Source organism: Eulemur rufifrons, chromosome 27 (genome assembly GCF_041146395.1).
Source record: "Eulemur rufifrons isolate Redbay chromosome 27, OSU_ERuf_1, whole genome shotgun sequence".
Classification (NCBI taxonomy): Eukaryota; Metazoa; Chordata; class Mammalia; order Primates; family Lemuridae; genus Eulemur; species Eulemur rufifrons.
The window spans coordinates 25,288,957-25,298,594 of NC_091009.1; the positions used below are offsets into that span (position 1 = coordinate 25,288,957).

Here is a 9,638-nt window from a genome sequence, read left to right on the forward strand (position 1 = left end):
GGGGAGGCTGGGACTCGAGTAGGTCACAAGGGAACCCAGAAGGGAGACAGATACTCGGTGGTGTGCCGGAGCCGGCCAGGGACACCTCATGAGAACTTAGTTGTTAAATTTTCAGGCAATTGTTAAATGTGACCATTATTATAAATTAAGCTACATAAACATAAATTTAAAAATTTATACTGAAGACAAAGATAATGTGTACTTAAAAGTCACTGCTTCCTAATTATTTGACTGCATTTTACTATTATCTATGTTCTTGAGGTTATTTGCATCTGTTTTTTTCTGTGGTTATGGAAATATTGTACGGTGGCTCACTACAGCGCCTCTCCTCCTGAGGTTCAATGACACCATGTTAGTACCTTGAAATTGGCCATGGTTGGGGATTTATAGCATGAAAATCAGCCCCTTTCATAAATCAGGGCATTTCTTTTAGGGGAGAAGGGATGTTGCCGAGGCAGAGTCTGTAGAACCGATGGTTCCACAGATATTACGCAAAGGGAGACACAAAACTGTGGCGTGAGGGTTTCTTTCTGGTCCGTGACATGCCTGGAAGGGGTGGGTGACTAGCACTTGGAGCAAAGGGACAGAGCATGCTTCCTCAAGGAGGCAGGTCTGTTTCAGGGTTTGCGAGAGGAGAGGTAGATACCGGGAGGGCGGTGGACACTGGGTGCCCATGTTTAGTCTACGGGAACTTAATCTGGTCACCTGATTTCTTCAGCCCTGGGATGAAGGGTGGGACTTTGCAGGGCAGAGACTGTGTTTTGTCCATGTCTGAGTGCTCAGCTCAGAGAGTCTGATGGGTGCTGAGAAGATTCGAACTGATTTCTTTCTTTCTGAGAGTCAAATGAGAACCAGCCCTCTCCATCATTCCTGGACAGTTCAAACTAAAATCAGCATAGTCAGGGTCTCTGGGGACAACACACGTGTGAGAATCCAACGCCTTCTTGTAACTAGCTCTCTGATCCTGGACAAGTTCCCTACTTGCGCTAAGCCTCAGTTTCCTCGTTTGTTAAATTTGAATATTGGACTAAGAGATTTTCCAACTCAGGTTCCACGAGCTTTTGCCCTTCACGCCACGTCTCCTTGCTGTCTGCTCAATCGCTGGGCGGGCTTGCCTGAGTTCCAGGGGCTCTGCTCCCAAGACGGTAATTTATGAAGCAATCATTCACCTGGCCATCACCCGTCAGGTGGGGAAGGAGGGCCTGTGGTCCCGTCAGCCCGTGTGAAGGCAACACAGAAGGGCTCCATCAGACGAAAGGGGACAGATGGATGGCGGGCTTCCCGGTGTCAGGGAAATATTGATTCAGGCAAATATATGATCTATCACATGAGTATCTCCGCGGCTGTTGCAGATAGAGACACTGCGGTGCAGGGAGTGTTTTTCACACGATGAAGGATGGCTTCTCGGTGCCGCATCATTGCAATGAGAAGTGATGTGTAGGGCCCCAGACTCACTGCTCGAGTCATGCATTATGGAAGCACTGATGCTCTCTCATCACCACAGGTAAGCGGAGAAATGCGCAATTACGGTGCTAGGAAAATCAGAGGAAGAGAGATGATGGCAACTTCTCCGGGGGTCCAGAGTCGCCTGGGAGCAGGCAGGCTGCAAGGCTGCTAATTGGGACTTTCCAGAAGCTGCCTGCTGGAGGAGTTGTTGGGGAACTGCCGACTCCCTGGACTGTCTGTCTTGTCCCAGAGTCGGTGAGTGCACGGGAGCCTTTATCGGGTCTCAGTTGTGCGAGTTATTGTGATCACAGATGAATGTGCCTTTATCACAGGTGTCATGACTTTACACTTAGGCGGCACTGTCTACTGCTGTCTGTGTTGGCAGGGGCGCCACCCCACTTTACTGATGCAGGAACTGGACTCAGAGCTTATGTGGCTCACTGAGGCTGCTCTGCTGTCTGACAAAAGAGCCAACACCAGAATTCAGGCTTCCCAAATAGTCTGTGGACGACTCTACCACGCACTGGCTTTTGAAGCAATTACAGAGAAAGCTCAACTCAGAAAGCCCCTCTACCCGATTTAGAAATCTCACATGCTGTACTGCATCCAGACTAGTGTTAAAGTAAGAGGCAGAGGTTTGCTAACCTTCCTGTTACACTAAGGGCTTGAAGAAGGCTGCATCTGGACTCTAGTCTCAGCTGCGCTGCGTATCCCAAATACGTAACATTTCTAAGCCTACACCTATGAAATGGAGATGAGTTCATTTGATATGAATTAATCGAGCATCTATTATGTGCCAGGTACTATGATAGATGCTGATAATGATAGTGCCTACCTCACAGGTATTTTGGCAAAAATTAAATGATGTGAAGGCAAGTTAACTGCTAAGCAAAGTACCTGGCTAATGATAACCATTCAGCTGGTGTTGGCAATTAAGATGAGTAAGGTTCCTCTCTATGTCCCTATTTCTTCCCTTTACAAATATTTATTTAAAGATCTGGGATCATCTGAGGGCTCAGGAATGAAGTTCTTGAAATGGGGAAAATGATACCCACCTTACAGGGTTATGTGGGGTGTTGAGATTATATATGTAAATATCTAGCTCAGTACCTAGAATATGATTAGCATTCAATTAATGATGCTGGTTATCATTAGATTATCATTGTTAGATTAATATTGCACAGATAAACAGATACTTTCAGTGTACTGTGAATGTTCTAGATATCTAGAATGCAATTGGCACTCAATTAGTGAAGCTTTCATTATTGTTAGATAAACAGATACTTTTAATACAATGTAAATATACCAAGGGAACAAAAGCAAAGGGCCCGTGACGGGGCAAGTTCACAGAGCTGGTCTTTGACAAATACATTGAAATTGCTCTGGACAAAAAGCAAGCGCTGTCACAGCAGAGGAAACAGAATTTGCAAAGGCTAGAATGTGTAAGGAGAGGGGCCAAGCTCTGCATGGCTGGAGGACAGGGAGAGTTGGTGCAGCAAGGTGAGACTGGAGAGACGGGCAAAGCGTAGAAGACCGGACAAGACACTAAGGAGTTTGTCTCAGAGAAATCGGCACTGGGGAGTCATCGCAGATCTATGAGGGCACATCCTGGGATGATCACCCGCAGCAGGCTGCTTTCTCTGGGCCCTCCCTTCACACCACTGCTTTCACCCAGCTAAATGCCCAGCCAGGAGCACTAAGAACTGTCCCTGCCATTGGGGTGCTGACCTGGGGTGAGCCATGTCCATCACACCCTGTCTCGCTAGGAGCACCGCTGAAGGTCTGAATTCACCTCCAAAAGCAGAAGGAAGAAAGACTCCCAGCCAGGCTGTCTCACCTCCACTTCACGGAGCTCAGTTCCTGAAGTGTGCGGCTTCCAGAGACATCGAGGCTGAGAGAGGACCCTGGGGTTGATGCCAAAGAGCATGGTATGGGTGATCCTACCAACCAGTCTCCCTGGGGTGGGAAAACAAGATCAAAGCAGGTGTGAGCAAAAACTCCCTCGCAGGCCTCCAGTTAGGGAAGTTTCAGATCCTTACTGTTCTTCCTCTTCCTCTCTCATCTCCTTTGTGTGCTGGGGCATTTCCTGAGGGCCGCCTTTCTGTTCTAGTTAATAATGAACCGTTTTCCAGTTACCCCTTTGAGATTTCAGCACTGTTATTAACGCGTCAACAGGTTTCCCCTCCGTTTTAATTACTCCTGCTCAGCAGCAGATGGTGGAACAGGGGCGCAAGTGGTTTTTAAATTGTGTACCCTGTTCAGGAGTGCTGCTTCCTCTTTCCTAGTGACCTCTGTGAGTCAAAGTCACATTGTCGGTGGGCACCAGCGCTGAGCCCGGTTCTCCCCCTCAGCATACAGAAAATTCCCCTTCTGGGGCAGGGAGCACCTTTTCTTTGTTGCTTCTGGAAGGGTTTAAAGGGATGTCAAACTTTCTACCCCAAAGCAGGACTGTACTTATGGAGCAGGGAATCCAGGCCCTGCCCTTGTTGGAACTGCTTTGTGCCCTCTTGGGAACCAATCTCCTCGCTGATACTGTGCTGGAACTTCCAGAGCTCCAGGTGCTCCGTGGGGACCCAGAGCCTCAGAGCTCAGCCGGTTCCCTGGGAGGAGCAAGGCCCTTTCTGGCCTTCCCCTGACCACAGGAGACGTGGGAGCCTCCCTTCTAGGACAATCCTACCAGCAAAGGCACTTAAACCTTAGTTAGTGGTCACCCACTCAAACTAATTTTTTCCCCCTTTAAACAAAGTTTTCAGGACACAATGTTTCAACCTAAAGAGTGTTTTTGTGGTGGAGGAGAGCCTGTCAGGGCAGACGGGGCTGTGGGACTCTCGAGCTACAGTTACTGTGCAGGTAGCTGCCTTAGTCTCTGCTGCGTCCGCCCGGCCAGCTTTTCTCTGGCTTTTCTGAGAATCATCACAGGGATGGTGGGGATGTGGCTAAAGAAAGGGGAGGCTCACTTCTAGGATCCCTTTAGTCAGGACCCTGGAATTAGTATCCTGTTGTCCCCATCTGGAGCTGCCACCTCTTCTTTTGTGTAGGTTGCGTGGACTCCCCAACGAGGCCGTCAGCTCCTGGGGGTCAGGTACCTGTACGTACGCTTTGTATGCATGATGCTGATAGGTAATCTCTGTACAAAGTCAGATGGTCATTATTTTGACAGTCATTATTTTGTTTAATAGTTTCAACACCCTATGAGCTTTTACAGAGGAGGAGAGAGAAAGGTTGAAATGCACTGCCCAGGGTCCCATCACCAGTGAGTGGCGGAACCAGGCTTTGAACCGGATTTGACAAAGCCAGTGATCTTTCCGCCTCATGATACCATACAGCATAAGCACCAGGCAGGCCTGCTGACTTCCAGTCTGGGCCTCTGGGCTACGTGTTTACTCAAGCGAGTCCATATCACACATTCTCACTCCTAAACGTGGTAGCTTCATTTGTTTCCTCACCAGTCCTGATCATGGTGAAAGTGCAGAGGCAAGTGTGCAAGGAGAGCTCATGGCGTGGCTGAGTCTCTGCATGGGGCGGTGTGGGCTTGCAGTCCGATTGCCTCGATTTATCTCACTTAACTAATTTGATTTTATTTTGCATCAAAGATATACATGCACACAGTAGCAATCTTTTTCAAAAAGGTTTCCACATTTGGACCACAAGATTATAGAATGTGGTTTGAATGACATCTTCCTCAGTTCACCGAAGGATAGTCTATAACTCGTCCTTGGCTACATGATCGGGAGAGCAATTAATTCGTTATGGACAATGGATGCTTCAGTACAGCGGTTCTCAAAATGTGGCGCTTGGGTCCCCAGATGTCCCCAAGACTCTTTCAGGAGATCTGTGAGGTCAAAACATTTTTCACACTAACACTAAGACATTATTTCCTGTTTCACTGTGTTGACATTTGTACTGATTGTGTGAAAGTCGTGGTGTGGGAAACTGCTGGCACCTCGGCGTGAATCGGGCAGTGGCACCAAACTGTTCTCAGAATCATTCTATTTTCCATCACCACGTATTTGCTGTAAATAAAAAAAAAGTTAGATTTCTCTTGAGAATTCCTTCATTAGGTTTTAAAAACACTTAATGTGACAAAGTAAGAAGTGTCCCTAAAGCCCTCTGTGTGTACACCAAAGTACCATGAACATCCCGAGGAAAAGCAGTTGTGTGATTCTTTGAGTTGGGGGCTGAACTAGCAGCCTTTTCTATTGAACACCATTTGTGCTTGAAAGAATGACTGACAGACAAACTATCATTATTCTGACTCGGGTATTTGACAGATATTTTCTAAAAGATGCGTGAAATGGGCAAGTCATTTAAAGAAAAACAACTGACAATATTCTTGCCTATGATAAAATGAGCTTTCAAGTGAAAATTGGAATTTTGGAAAACTTTTATCTACTGCTATGAGCTTGACAACTCCTCCATTCTTAAAAGATTTTTTTTCTGATGAGATGCATGGTGATATTACTGTTGATGATATTTTTGATGTTCTATAATCAAATCTGTCAACATTTGGAAGATCTGCATCTTTCGGTGAACCAATACTTTCCAAATGACCGACGCATGCTGTTACAAGATAAGCATGGATAAAAGAACCATTCAAAGTACAAGATGGATCAGTAGATCTTAGTGTAACAGAGTACGTAGAGTTCATCGATGTGATTTCAGATTCCACGTTACCACTAACCTTTGAGGAAAAGTATTGTTTATTATATTGTGGTGTAGAATCAAAGAATATTCACAATCATGGAAAAGGGCTATTGAAATTCTTCTCCCTTTGTGTGGCCAGGTTTTCTTCATTACTTCAACAAGACAAAGATTGAACAAAGACATAGATATAAAGATGGGGTCAGATGATGGCTGGCTAGAATGCCCCGGTGCCATGCCCCTCACAAAGACAACCAGGACAATGGTTGAACAACTACATTTTAATGAAAATAACTGAGGGAGAGCACCAGGGCGCATCAGGAGTAATAAAAACACTGATGCACAGAAACTCGGGATGGCCACATGGAGAACAGGAGGAAACACTGAGCCTCCGCCACCCCGTTCCCCAACTGGTGTGGTTAGGTGCCCCTGCCAACACAGACAGCGGTAGACAGTGCCACCTACGTGTCAAATCATGACACCTGTGATAAAGCCAAATTCATCTGTGATCATAATAATAGATCATCATCATAATCTGAGACCTGATAGAGGCTCCGTGTCTTACTTTCTTCATAACTTGAGGGGGTTAGGCAAGTTGGTATTTTTCAAAGTGAGATCCATAAAACCGTCTGCATCAGAATCAGAACCACTGGGTTAGTAAATAATGCAAATCTCCAGGCCCACCCCAGCCCCACAGAGTCAGAATCTCTCAGAGTGAAATTTAGGAATCTATGTTTCAATCAGTTCCTTGGATGATTGCTGTTATACGCTGCCTGCCCTGCCGTTGTGGAAATCTACCAAACGGACTCGAGTACCAGTTAGATTATCAACAGGAACTTACCACCAGGGCCTGAGGGATCCTGGGACAAGTGATGAAACAGCATGTCGAGTTTTATGAATTTTCCATCGGGTAGGTGAGACTTAAGACGTTCTTCCTTAGCTCACACCAGGAAATCCAGAGAGGTGCAATGAATGTACTTCTTTCCTATGCTCGCGGGAGGTCAGTGAAACATTAGTCCTATCCTTTCGAAAATTTCAGAACAAAAAAAGAATTTTGATCAGTGTGGACTAGAAGTAGAATGCTCGCACATTACAGAAGATAAGCCTTGTTTACTAACGGACGTCCCGTTCGAGTTTCTAATGCAACCAAAAATCTAGCAGAGCCTCGCTCTTTATAGAGGTACATTAGCTTTCAGGTTCATAAACTTGAAATCCATTGGTAGGTGTTCTAAAATAACTGTCCTTGGAGCTCTGGGAGTCATTTGAAGCTTTGAATTTCTTTAGGGCTCCTCTTATGAAGAGGTCAAAGTGTCTGAAGTGCTGTTTCACATCTCCTCAGCGGACCTGGGGCGGGAGGGTTGTTAGCCAAGCTTGGAGGTGGGCTGAGGGAGGCTCAGAGAGGCTGGACCACCTGGCTGAGGGCACGTGGTAGTGAGTGGAGATCAAAGCCAGCTCCACCACCTCGCCGTTGAGGGCCTTCTTTGCAAGACAGGATTAATGTCATGGGGCGCTCAAGCCAAGTGCTCTTTTAGCCAATTTATACCATTCTCTTTGTCTTTTATTGAGCTTCTGTCTGGAGCTCAGCAGTTGGCCTTTTCCCTAGCTCAGTTTTTTTATTTTTTATTTTTATTTTATTTTTTGCTTCTTTTACAACCACAGTAACCAGGTGAGAGTGGAGGAGGTAGGATAATCAGGGAAGAGCCCGTCGTAATGGGCACAGGCGTCTGTATCTCCTTCCTGAGCCCTTGTCCCTGCCCTGGCCTAAGCCTGTGAGCTTGGCCTGAGAGCTGGCCACACTGCCTGTCACTCAGGTGACCCTCTGAGGCTGCAGAACCTGAAGTATTTCTCTCTCTCTCTCTCTTTCACTGCGTGCAGGTGGCTTAATGACTGATACACTATCAGTCCAGAAAGTGCTGGGTCACAGACTCTAGCAAGTGCTAGACACTTGCCTCAAAGCAGAAGATCATGCTGATCAACATTAACCAACTCATTAATTAATTCATTAGCTTACTTGCCAGGCATTGCGTGGGGAACTCCTACGCGGCAGGCGTCTTCCTGAGCACTAGAGTTTCAAAGATGAGCAAGGTGTGGGTTCTGCTGTGAAGATAATGGATCAAAAATAAAATCGATGACCCTGATGCACTCTGGAAAGTGGTATCATGGGCATATGCCTGGAAGGACATAGAAACATACACCTTCTCCTACCTGGTGGGGATGGATAGGTTGGCAAATGACATTTTTCACACATCCTTGAGAATATGTCATGTAAGATTTGTGGCAGGGGTGGGGTGAAAGACAAGGAGAGAAGGAAAAGCATTTCTGTGGACAGGCCTTGGGCTCACTCCCTTACTGGGTTCCCAGTGGGGCTGAGGAACATGGCAGACCAGCCCCACTGCACAAGGAGGTGGGTCGCCAAGTTCAGTGTGAGGGGCTCCTCCCCTCGGAGAGGATTGCTGGACAGAGCAAAGCTGTCCACACTGCAGAAGTGGATCCTCACGTCACCCACCATTGCCGTCCCACAGGTCCTTGGTCAGAGTAGAGGTCCTGAGTGAATCTGAGCACCAGTTCCCCTGAATCCACTGGCAAGCCCATCTGGCCAGGCCAGAGGAGGACTATGGGCTGGATCTGGGTTGGTCTAGATCACTTCTACAGACACATTCTCTGGGCTGACAAGATCTCCCACCACGTAAAACTGTCTTCTTCCACTTTACTCTTTTACTTTCTTTCCCCAGCACATCCTGCATGGCCCAGGACTGTCCCAGTTTTAAAACTGAAAGTCTTGTGTCCCAAGAACCCCTCAGTCCGGGGCAGCCTGGGACGGTTGGACATTTTCTGGTCCCTCCCTTCTTCCTCCAAGCTTCTTTGCACACATTGGCTTCCCTTTCTTTGTTCCTTGCTGCAAACATAGGCTTTGTGGTCCTTATAGGGCAGGTGATGCGTCACCCCTTTGCAGTGCCTGCCTAAGCCACCTGCCATGCTGGGGGAACACCTGCTTACACCTCTCTCTTATTCTAAAGATCCCCTTTCTTTTTTTTAAATTTATGTAAATGTATGGGGTACAAGTGTAATTTTGTTACATTGATATAGTGCATAGTGGTGAAGTCAGGGCTTTTTGTGTATCCATCGCTATAGTAACGTACAATGTACCCACTAAGCAATTTCTCATCATCCGCCCCTCCCACCACCAACTCTTCCCAGTCTGCCTTGTCTATCAAAAAACCGTGGTTAGATGGCAATGCCTTAACCATGTGTGTGTTGTCAAGCCCGAGCGTCTCTTCCATCCTTGTCAAGTGGTGCTAACCTTCTTTCCTTTGATGCAACACTAGAGATCTCTTATCTGTAGACAATGCCTCTGCCTTCTTGGGGCAGATTTGACAAAGGGTGGATTCTATTTGGCAAACTGTGACTTGGGGTGAGTTGAACTCTAATCTGTTTTCTCTCTCTTTCTCTCTCTCTCTCTCTCTGTCCCTCTCTCTCCTCCTCTGCGTTTATGTGGCTCCACAGAGCGGGTGTGACTGGCTTACTTTGCCACCACTATGTACGAGCCTTAG

The 9,638-nt window shown here is 46.9% G+C and overlaps 1 pseudogene; it reads right to left on the reverse strand.

Moving 5' to 3' along the window:
• Positions 1–9,300: 9,300 nt before the first annotated feature.
• Positions 9,301–9,410, reverse strand: LOC138375896 (U6atac minor spliceosomal RNA; annotated as a pseudogene).
• Positions 9,411–9,638: the final 228 nt, after the last annotated feature.